This window comes from Uranotaenia lowii, chromosome 1, assembly GCF_029784155.1.
Source record: "Uranotaenia lowii strain MFRU-FL chromosome 1, ASM2978415v1, whole genome shotgun sequence".
Classification (NCBI taxonomy): domain Eukaryota; kingdom Metazoa; phylum Arthropoda; class Insecta; order Diptera; family Culicidae; genus Uranotaenia; species Uranotaenia lowii.
The window spans coordinates 135,231,531-135,241,378 of NC_073691.1; positions in this window are offsets into that span (position 1 = coordinate 135,231,531).

Sequence of the window (9,848 nt, forward strand, 5' to 3'; positions counted from 1 at the left end):
TACACTTCAGGTTGTTTCAGAATATTTGTGTATGAACAAGAATCATTGGTTTATGAATGACAACCAAACTTTCATCAGAGGGACCGATTCAGAAACGAATTATGTCAGCGAGTGGTTTGAACTTTCTCTTCTTTATGAACATTAAATCCATTTGATGAAATCTAAACTAACATATTTTGTAAGCAAACTTTTTAAACTAAACCCTTCAAAAAAATTCTCCAATATGTATACAGTAAGTTACTAATGAAGGACTTATAAAATCTGAATAAAGCCAATCAATCTAGGAAAAGTATTTCAGATGGCATGGGCTTATCTAGACTAGTCCAGGTTTTCAACGTAGAGTTTAAAAAAAAGTTGGTGTGGTTCAGCTGCCAGAATATTGAGGTAAAATATCCGTATCTGGCACCGATTGATTCACATTCCTCATTACACATTCCTTTTTTTAAAAAGATTTCAAAGTTCATCATTTTTGCGAAGTTTGTTGAGAAAATTTCATCAAAATAAAAATCAAATACGACTTGAACGGGAGTAATACTGAAAGGTTTGAGCCGTGTCAAATAAACAAATTATCAAAAAAAAAACGACTTGAACGTAGATGTTGTGAAAGTGGTATTGTAACGTTGAATTGAAATATCTTATTTTGAACTTTTCTCATCGATAAGATTTTTCCAAATATTGGAAAAATTGCTTAGATTTTCTCAGTTTTATTTTGGAGAATTTCCTTATTTGAATGCTAACTGGACAAATTCAGGAATTCTTAACCTAAAGACAAATTCATTTACGACATTTCTATGGTTTTGTGCATCATGATGTGTTGTCATTTATAAATCATTGTTTAAATTATTGCTTTTGATTTTTTATAGACCACTACCAAACAACTATCTTCATATTGTGGAGTTTGGCTTCATAAAGTAAAAAATTGAAAAATTCTTTGAATGGTATTTTAAAATTTTGCCCTTTTGAATTTGTTAGCTGAGATTATGAGCTTCTAGCAAGAGCCATCTCGAATGCCCGGGGCGTTGCGCAGTGGTTTGACACGCCAAATAGATGTTAGAATGTAAACCTTGCTAAAACATTTTTTAATTCGACTTACATCTAATATTTTAAGAAATATTTGGAAACGATATTTTCCTGAACTTCCAACTTCTGTTTCCAAGAAAAAAACTAGAACAAAAATCCAAAAAACTAAATCTGAGTATATGGTTTCCAAGCAATAGAAAACGATCCCAAAACTCAATTAATTATGTATTTTATATACTAAAGTCATAAATTGCCATCGCTCTAACAGTTTTTGATAAGAAAAACATCTTAAGTCTTGTGAGTTGCTTAATTTCACTAAGAGTTTTTTTTTATTTCGAACCACTGTGTTCTGTAGCAGACCACGTGGTCTCTGTTCGGCAGACTGCAATGCAAATGCTGTTGGCACGCATACCAATGTACCTTCGATTCATGGTTCCCAAATAGCGATTTTTGCATTTCAAATGCTTGGATATGACTTTTAGTTAGTCGAATCACTTATGTTCTACAACTTATTTCGAAGCTTAAGTTAATAGAAACGATCTTATCATGCAACCCAATTAGTATAAAAACATTTGTGCGTAGTTTTAAATGAATTTTTAGGGAAAACATCAGCCCAAAAATACCTCTTTAATGAACATGTATTTTTTCGAGCTTCCAACACTGGTAGTGTATTTCGATTGAAGTTGCATGCCAAGAAAAGGAACAAAATTAGTTTTAAATTTTTATTCAAAACCTAAAAAAATATTCATTCTTTTGTCTTTCTAGTATTTTTCTATTTTTTGCCGAGTTTAACTGTAGTCATGAGTATTTATTGCAAATTTTTCAAATGAATGCCCGCGTTTGAAATCGCATGTGAATTTAACAGTTGCACTAGAAAGGTGAGTTCTTCTGATTTTCATACGGTGGTTTCCAACATAATTGCCTCGGATGGAGATCGAAAAAAATTAATTACTTTAATAAAGTACAAACAATTAAAAAACTCGGTATGCACGGATTTGAAACAAATTATTCTCTTCGCAATTAAAATATATTCAAAATTTTTTAGCTCAATTTGGACCTGAAAAACATGAAAAGGCATGTTGGCATGCCAAGATAAGGACCATGCCAAAATAGGGCTCACTTACCCTACCGACATTTTGTATATACCTATTCATACCGCGAGCGGTCAATTGACGGCAATCACTATTTTCGCGAAAACTCTCTTGTTTCTCAACCGATTTCTACCAAATTTATAGTTTTGAAAAGCATATAACGTGACACAAATATGTTTCTCGGACAATTTTCAGCTACAATTAATTATTTTAAAGTTATTTGAAGTTCAAAAAAAATTTTATGAAAAAACATGCTTTAGGAAAAAGGGTGTAAATCAGTTATAAAGTGCTCGAAAAAAATTTCACTTAGTGCCTGAGAAAGTTGAAGTTATAAGCTGTATGTTGCACATATGGAAAATTTTTTCATTTTTTTTAAGATCATGGCCACAAAAAAAGTAAAAAAGTTGTGTAAAACCCGTACTTTTCAACCAATCAACCGCCAAATCTTTTCCTGTTACAGCAGAAAATTTTTAAAAAGTGAATTGGAAAGTTGACGTAATTTGTCACATTTTTCCATCTTTAGATTTTTAAAATACGAAATTCATAATTTTTGACGACTTTTCAAAGGTAGCTGTTTTTAGAGCTTTTCATCAATTGGGATTTTCTGAGACAATCCACACCGAAATTCAGCTTTGCACAGGATTTTGAGTAGAGATGTACCGAATATTCGTTCGGCCGAATATTCGGCGCCGAATACCGTCAAAAAACCGTTAAGCCGAATATCTGGCTCACCGAATAGTTAAGCTAGGTATTCGGCCGAATAGGCCGAATAGGCCGAATATTTATTTTTAAAGTTTTAAACAAGAATAGACTTCTTAAATTTTAAACTGATGTTGGATAGTTTATTAAATATCCAAAAGTAATATTAAAAACCTTCAAAATCATCAAAAACTTATGGTTTCAGTAAAACATTTTTGATGTATCCGTGTATTTTTCACTGTAGTTTATACCTTGATTATCGTTTATTCCAGATTTTCGAGATATAACACATGTTTTGTCCCAGATTTCGCTGGAATCTAATCTCTTTTGTAATAAACGTTCTAGAAGCAACAAGTCATCTGATGTCCTTTCAGCTAATAGTGACATTTTGATAATCAAAGAAACCTCTAGTCAAAAAAGATATGATACATCTGTTTGGAAAAATCGACTTAGAAACGTGAGAGACATTAAGACGGCAGAAATAGAAGATTACTATTAGAAATAGCAGTAGAAATAAAAATATTTCTATTGAAAACTCAACAGAATATTCGACCGAATATTCGGCACTAAGTAAATTTTTCTTTCGAGAACCTAATAACTGATTTAAAGGGTGATACGGTCAAAATTTGGTCAATATCAACTTGACGTATTTCTTTCAATTTTGCATTTAAAAAACATGAACACCCCTCATTTTGAAGGTGTGTGTGTGTGTGTGTGTGTGTGTGTGTGTGTGTGTGTGTGTGTGTGTGTGTGTGTGTGTGTGTGTGTGTGTGTGTGTGTGTGTGTGTGTGTGTGTGTGTGTGTGTGTGTGTGTGTGTGTGTGTGTGTGTGTGTGTGTGTGTGTGTGTGTGTGTGTGTGTGTGTGTGTGTGTGTGTGTGTGTGTGTGTGTGTGTGTGTGTGTGTGTGTGTGTGTGTGTGTGTATGTGTGTGTGTGTGTGTGTGTGTGTGTGTGTGTGTGTGTGTGTGTAGAATGTTGCTACTATTTTGATTTTGGAATTCACCCTTCAGTTGTCAAAAAACAGCATCAAAATCTTGCTCGCGAACATCCTAGCTACTCGCACGCAAAGCTGGCAAAATCGCTAAAAGTTGCCAAATCAACCGTTACAAATGTAATTAAAGTTTTTGGGGAACGTTTGTCGACAGCCAGGAAGTCTGGATCGGGGGGAAATCGAAAACCGGAAGCCACTGAGACGACAAAGAGAGTTGCGGTTAGTTTCAAGCGAAACCCTAACCTCTCTCTCCGAGATGCCGCAAATAAGCTGGGTGTATCGTCTACAACCGTGCATCGAGCCAAAAAACGAGCCGGACTACCGACTTACAAGAAGGTAGTGACTCCAAATCGCGATGATAAACAAAATACGACGGCCAAAGCGCGATCCCGGAGGCTGTACACGACGATGCTGACGAAGTTTGACTGCGTGGTAATGGACGACGAAACCTAATTCAAAACCGACTACAAACACTTCCGGGACAGGAGTTTTATACTGCAAAAGGAAAAAGAAAGGTAGCAGATATTTTCAAGCACATGAAACTGTCAAAGTTCGCGAAGAAATATCTGGTTTGGCAAGCCATCTGTACCTATGGCTTGAAAAGCAGCATTTTTATAGCTTCCGGGACTGTCAACCAAGAAATTTACGTGAAAGAGTGTTTGAATAAACGTCTGCTGCCTTTCCTGAAGAAACACGGTTGTTCCGTACTGTTTTGGCCGGATTTGGCATGTTGCCATTACGGTAAAAAGGCCATGGAGTGGTACGCCGCCAACAACGTGCGGGTGGTTCCCAAGGACAAGAACCCTCCCAACACGCCAGAGCTACGCCCAATTGAGAAATACTGGGCTTTTGTCAAGCGGAACCTAAAGAAGCCCAACTGAATATTTTTCCTGAATTTTATACTAATTAAACTTGAAAAAGAAATTTAATTTGATTTTTTAAATAAACGATTTCACCGATTTATACGCGTTTTCCCTTGACCAAATTTTGTCCGTATTAGTAAGCTTTTTGAAAATGGGTGCAAGCGACACTTTTATTTTTTTTTTTATATCAAGAATAAAATATTGTTCAAGTCATAGTAACAGTTGGATAAACAGTTGTAGCCCAGTGAAGAAAACAGTGTCCTATCCACCCATTTATTATTACCCAAACTATCCCCCTTTCAAGAGGAACAACATAATGAAACGGAACTAGAGCGACCATAGATGCTATGAGTAGCATAAGTGCCCTTCTGCCAATGTCTCAAAATGAACAAGTCTTATAAAATTACGTAAAACGGAAAAATCCGGATACATCTCACTGACAAATGCTGCCCCAAAATCTCTAATGGTAAAGGTAGACACAATTTAAGACAGCAATAAAAAGTTTACCTCTGGAAGCCAACCGATCCGTGACTTTCAGCGTGCTCACGTGCTAAATGGTCGAATTGCGAGACTATCACACTCATTCATTCATTCGTTCATTCGGCAGACTTATACTTTCATCCGGAGCGGATCGTAAATAGTTTAAGTGAAACTTTTTCTTCTTTTCATTCACTTTTTTCTCAATCTTATTGTTACAATAAATGCGTTATAGCTTTTCCAATACCAGTGATAGCCATATTATCATATGGGATTTCTTGGAATATAAACGAGTTTTACAGCCGGAGCTTATTAGCACTTTGAGGATATTGAATAACAATTCACTTCCCTTGATTATCCAAAAGCCGTTACGTAAGTTTTTATTCCCATACTTTCCAAAACCTTGCTTTGCAACATATAACATTACAATTTGAGGAACTTTTTTCATGAATATTAATTTATGTAAAAAATAGCACACTCAAAGATATCGGATTGGATTGATTGGGGGACAGGTCATTTTTAAGAAGCCCAACAAGCGGAAGGGAAACTCAAGTCACACAGCTATTGGATTCAATTCCGACATAAAATCATCACCCAACTAGAAAGATATCTTTTTTAAAGCAAATTTTTCAAACCAAAAAAAGTCTGAATTAATGAAGTACATTTACCATTGGCGGTCAAATTCGAGAGCATCTTCATTGAATGAAAAAAAAAACACCAAAAATTAAAAAAAAAACTACCGAAACCGAATAATCAATCGGAACAGCGACCGTCCGTAGCCAATCCAGCAAAAAAGGCTATCTAATTTCTCTTTTGGTAAAACTGGTTTCATTTAACGGGCATTGTTTTTTTTTTATCTCGTACCACACTCATCACATCGATTCCACTTTTTTTTTATACCGACCATGTTTAAATTTTCATCTAGCTGAACTTGCTCCATTGACCACGAAATGCAAATTTAGCCCATCCATTGATTTGGCAATGCAAGATGATTGAGAAGTCATGATGATTCAATTCAATCAGAGATAAAATGTGCTTGTTAGCTCAATTGCCATTTAACTGATTTATGGTGTTATAAAACAGTGAGTGGTTCAGCACCTGAAAAGCGTTCAATTTTGTTGGAATTTGTGTTGTGTGTTGTTCTTTTATCGTTTGCTTCAATAATTCATTTAAAGAAAAGTCAACGGTTGTAGGCATAAAATATATATTTGTTTCATTTATAAAGATTGAAACGAATTTTTCACTGAACATTATAAAAATGTAATCAATTTGCTGAGTATTATTAGCTGATATTTTAAAGGCCTATGGAATCGTACTGGACCAATGTGGTAAGGGAAAAAGGAACAAAAATCTACAAATATTACCTATATGTTTCATCTCAGGTCCAATAGATCCACACATGAAAAAATAAAAAAATATGTTAGTGAAATTTTCATAAAAAGCAATAAATCAAAACATGCTACGTATTGTTTGAAAATATTGCAAACAGTGATGTGCCAAACCTTCAAGGTTGGTGTGCGAGTAAGAATACTTTATATAAAATAAATTTAAATCTCTTCAAATGGTGAAACATTCGAAAAAAAAAACAATCTCTACCACAATCATGGGTTAATCGAAACATGTACATAACAAAGCATAGACAAAATGAAAAATAATGTGAAACGAAAGAAAATTTACTGTTAAGTTGATGTCAAAAGAATGTTCCACTGGAAACCTATGTAGATCAAAACCTTAAAATTTACTTGACTATTTTCGCCCCAAAAGTAAGGCAATACCATTAATCAAGGGAGATTGTTGGGATTAAAAATATCTGCAAAGCGAAAAACCAATTCATTGATGTACATATAAAATGATGGAAATTGAATGAACTCATTTCGATACACGTAAACGAGTTTCTAAACAAAAAGGAACAGTCCTTTTTTGCCCCTTTTTTCGAATTCCCAGTAATGACCTTTATTTATTACTCACACTTATATTCGAAAAAAATTCTTGAAATGTTCCTAATGATGCCTAACTTCAGGGGCAAACGAACTCAATTAAAAATTTCGATTTTCATTTCTAGACTTCTTGAGAAAGTTTTCTTCTCAGATTATCTAAAAAGTAAATTTTCTTCAGTTCCATCATCTTGGGGTATTTTAAACACTTTTATCGGCATGTCTCGATGAACTGCATAATTAGTGGACCAATGTATGTTTAAAAAAGTTGACACCGTTCGAAGCAGTTGAAACTCAATATCTTCCTTTTTTCGCCAAACCATGTTAAATGAAATCTTCACCATTCATCAAACTTGTAGACTAAGCACATCACTATATGAAGTGATGCCTAGCAACAATTGCCATGGTATGAAATTTGACGAATTTATTGAATAACTATTTTTTTAATTTTTTTCAAGCAACATTAAGTTATAAAATATATTTGCTTTTACGCAATAAACCAAGGATTTGGTTCTAAGACAGGAGAAAGTAATGATTAATTAGCTTGATATTTGAATAACAATATTTTTTCCCATTTGTGTTTCGATTCACTTACATGTTATTCGCACCATTTTACGGCAACTATTAAAAAAATTGTGCGCAATTTGTTTATCAGATTTAAAATTTTTTATATCATGGAAAAATGAAGAAATTCAAATTAAATCAATTTGAAAAGAACTATAATAAAGATAAAGCAAAGATGGTTTGTTTACTTCCATTTGTTGCCTTGAATCTAAGATTTCGAGTTAGATCTTAATTTACCTAGTGCTTTAAACTGGCGCTAAAAATTCGCATAAAAATCCAATTTTTGAAACCCCGCCATATGAGCTAAAAGCACTAGTTATTGAACAGGTATCAGTTACTCAACACTAGTAACAAATGAACCAACAAAAATATAAATAATCAGTTGACCAATTAAATTAAAATTATTGTGCTGATATCACAGCATCAAAGCATTGTTGAAAAAATCCTGAAAACTTTCTTACTCAAAAATCCAGCTTTCATCATCGCTTTTATAATTTTGTAAGCTATAACGTTCAATCATTAGATCATGGGTGGCCAACATTTTGAACAGGAGGGCAAAATTTTAGTAACGAGATTTTCTAGCGGGCCAAACAACATATTTTTTAGTATTCAAAACCATCAAACGTTCCTGGACTATTTAAAGTATATTTTTTTACTTAATAAGTTTCTTTATCTTTTTTTTTCAAATACGACATTTTTTTTTAAAAATTTTCCCACCTGAAAAATTTGGTTTGGTGAAAGAAAATTTGAAAACGGAATTCGAATTGAGAAGTAGTTTTTATTGCAATATAATTTTTATCATGGTGTAGTTCGATAAAAATTTGTTTTACGTTCTTAATCGGCATTTTAAATAGAAAAATCTGATTATATTGTAACTTTAAAAAATATTTAGGATAGAAAAAGTATCGGGTTGCATACAAAAATTTGATTATTATACACATTAGTTTATTTTACAATCAAGTTTTCATGTATCTCCCCCAAAAATGTAGTGATGGTTTTTTTGACAAATTGGGTCTTTAATATATTTTATTTGAGAAAAACCAAGTAACAAAACAATTTTATCATTTTTTCCAATTTAAAGTTAGAAATCAAAAATTTGTATGGACTTAAAAAATTATAGTTCAGGAAACGCGTACAAAATTCATTCAAAAATCTTTTAAATATGTGAACATTTAAAAAATTCTGTGTTCTTTGAAACAGGTTCTCTGATGAAAATTTGATCAAAATTCTGTGAAATTACAGATTTTTCTGTAAATTCACCAACCTTAGTTTGAATATGGAAACAATTTTTCAAATTGTTCGTTATATTTGCAGAATTTTGCCTGCTTCTTTTGTTTCAATACAAACTTACAATGGAAGGTTGAACTTCGCCTCGCCTAAGGTATATATGGGTATATTTAACTTCCACATTATCATTTTATTATACTAAGTTTTTTAAGTTACCATCCAACGGGGCAGCATGCAAAAGCAGGGTTAGATGCAACATTTGTAAACCTCAACACTCATTCAATTTTTATTTCAATATACTGTAATAAAGATATCATTGAATGATAACAAATTGATGATGACATAGTTTTTAACATCGTAAAAGAGTTTTTTTTAAAGTTTTTGATTCTCATAAAAAAATTTAAAAATCGTGCAATTGATGTACAAATTTTTACATTTTTCGATGCCGTACAAAACTTTACCTAGTATGACGGATTGGCTTAATGAAATCACCTACAAACTTTATATTGCTTTCATTATACAATACCAACACTGTTCATGTATGAATATTTTTCGGACATCATTAAATATTTTTATAATTCAGTTTGCTGACTGGGTCAAAATGTAACAAAATGTAAATCAGAACTAAATCTCATAAATAGCGTTTCCATATGCTGGAATATGATTATTTTGCATTATGCGTTTGTTAATATTTAAATTTCATCCATCCTATGGTTTATTTACATGATTCAAGACAAGGCCGTGTGAACGGGGGGGTTGTTGAATTCTACATTTTTAGATCATGCATCATTTTCATCAGAATATTATTCCTTATTTGGATGGAGAATGATAAATAAAATCAAAATTCGGTAGGATGAAAGTGACAAAATACTCAGAGATTGTAATTTCAAACTTTAAAACCTGCGTTTGAAAATTTAAAAACTTTTCATTAATTTTTTATATAAAATAATGTTATATGAATCGATCATGGTTTTTAAATTAAT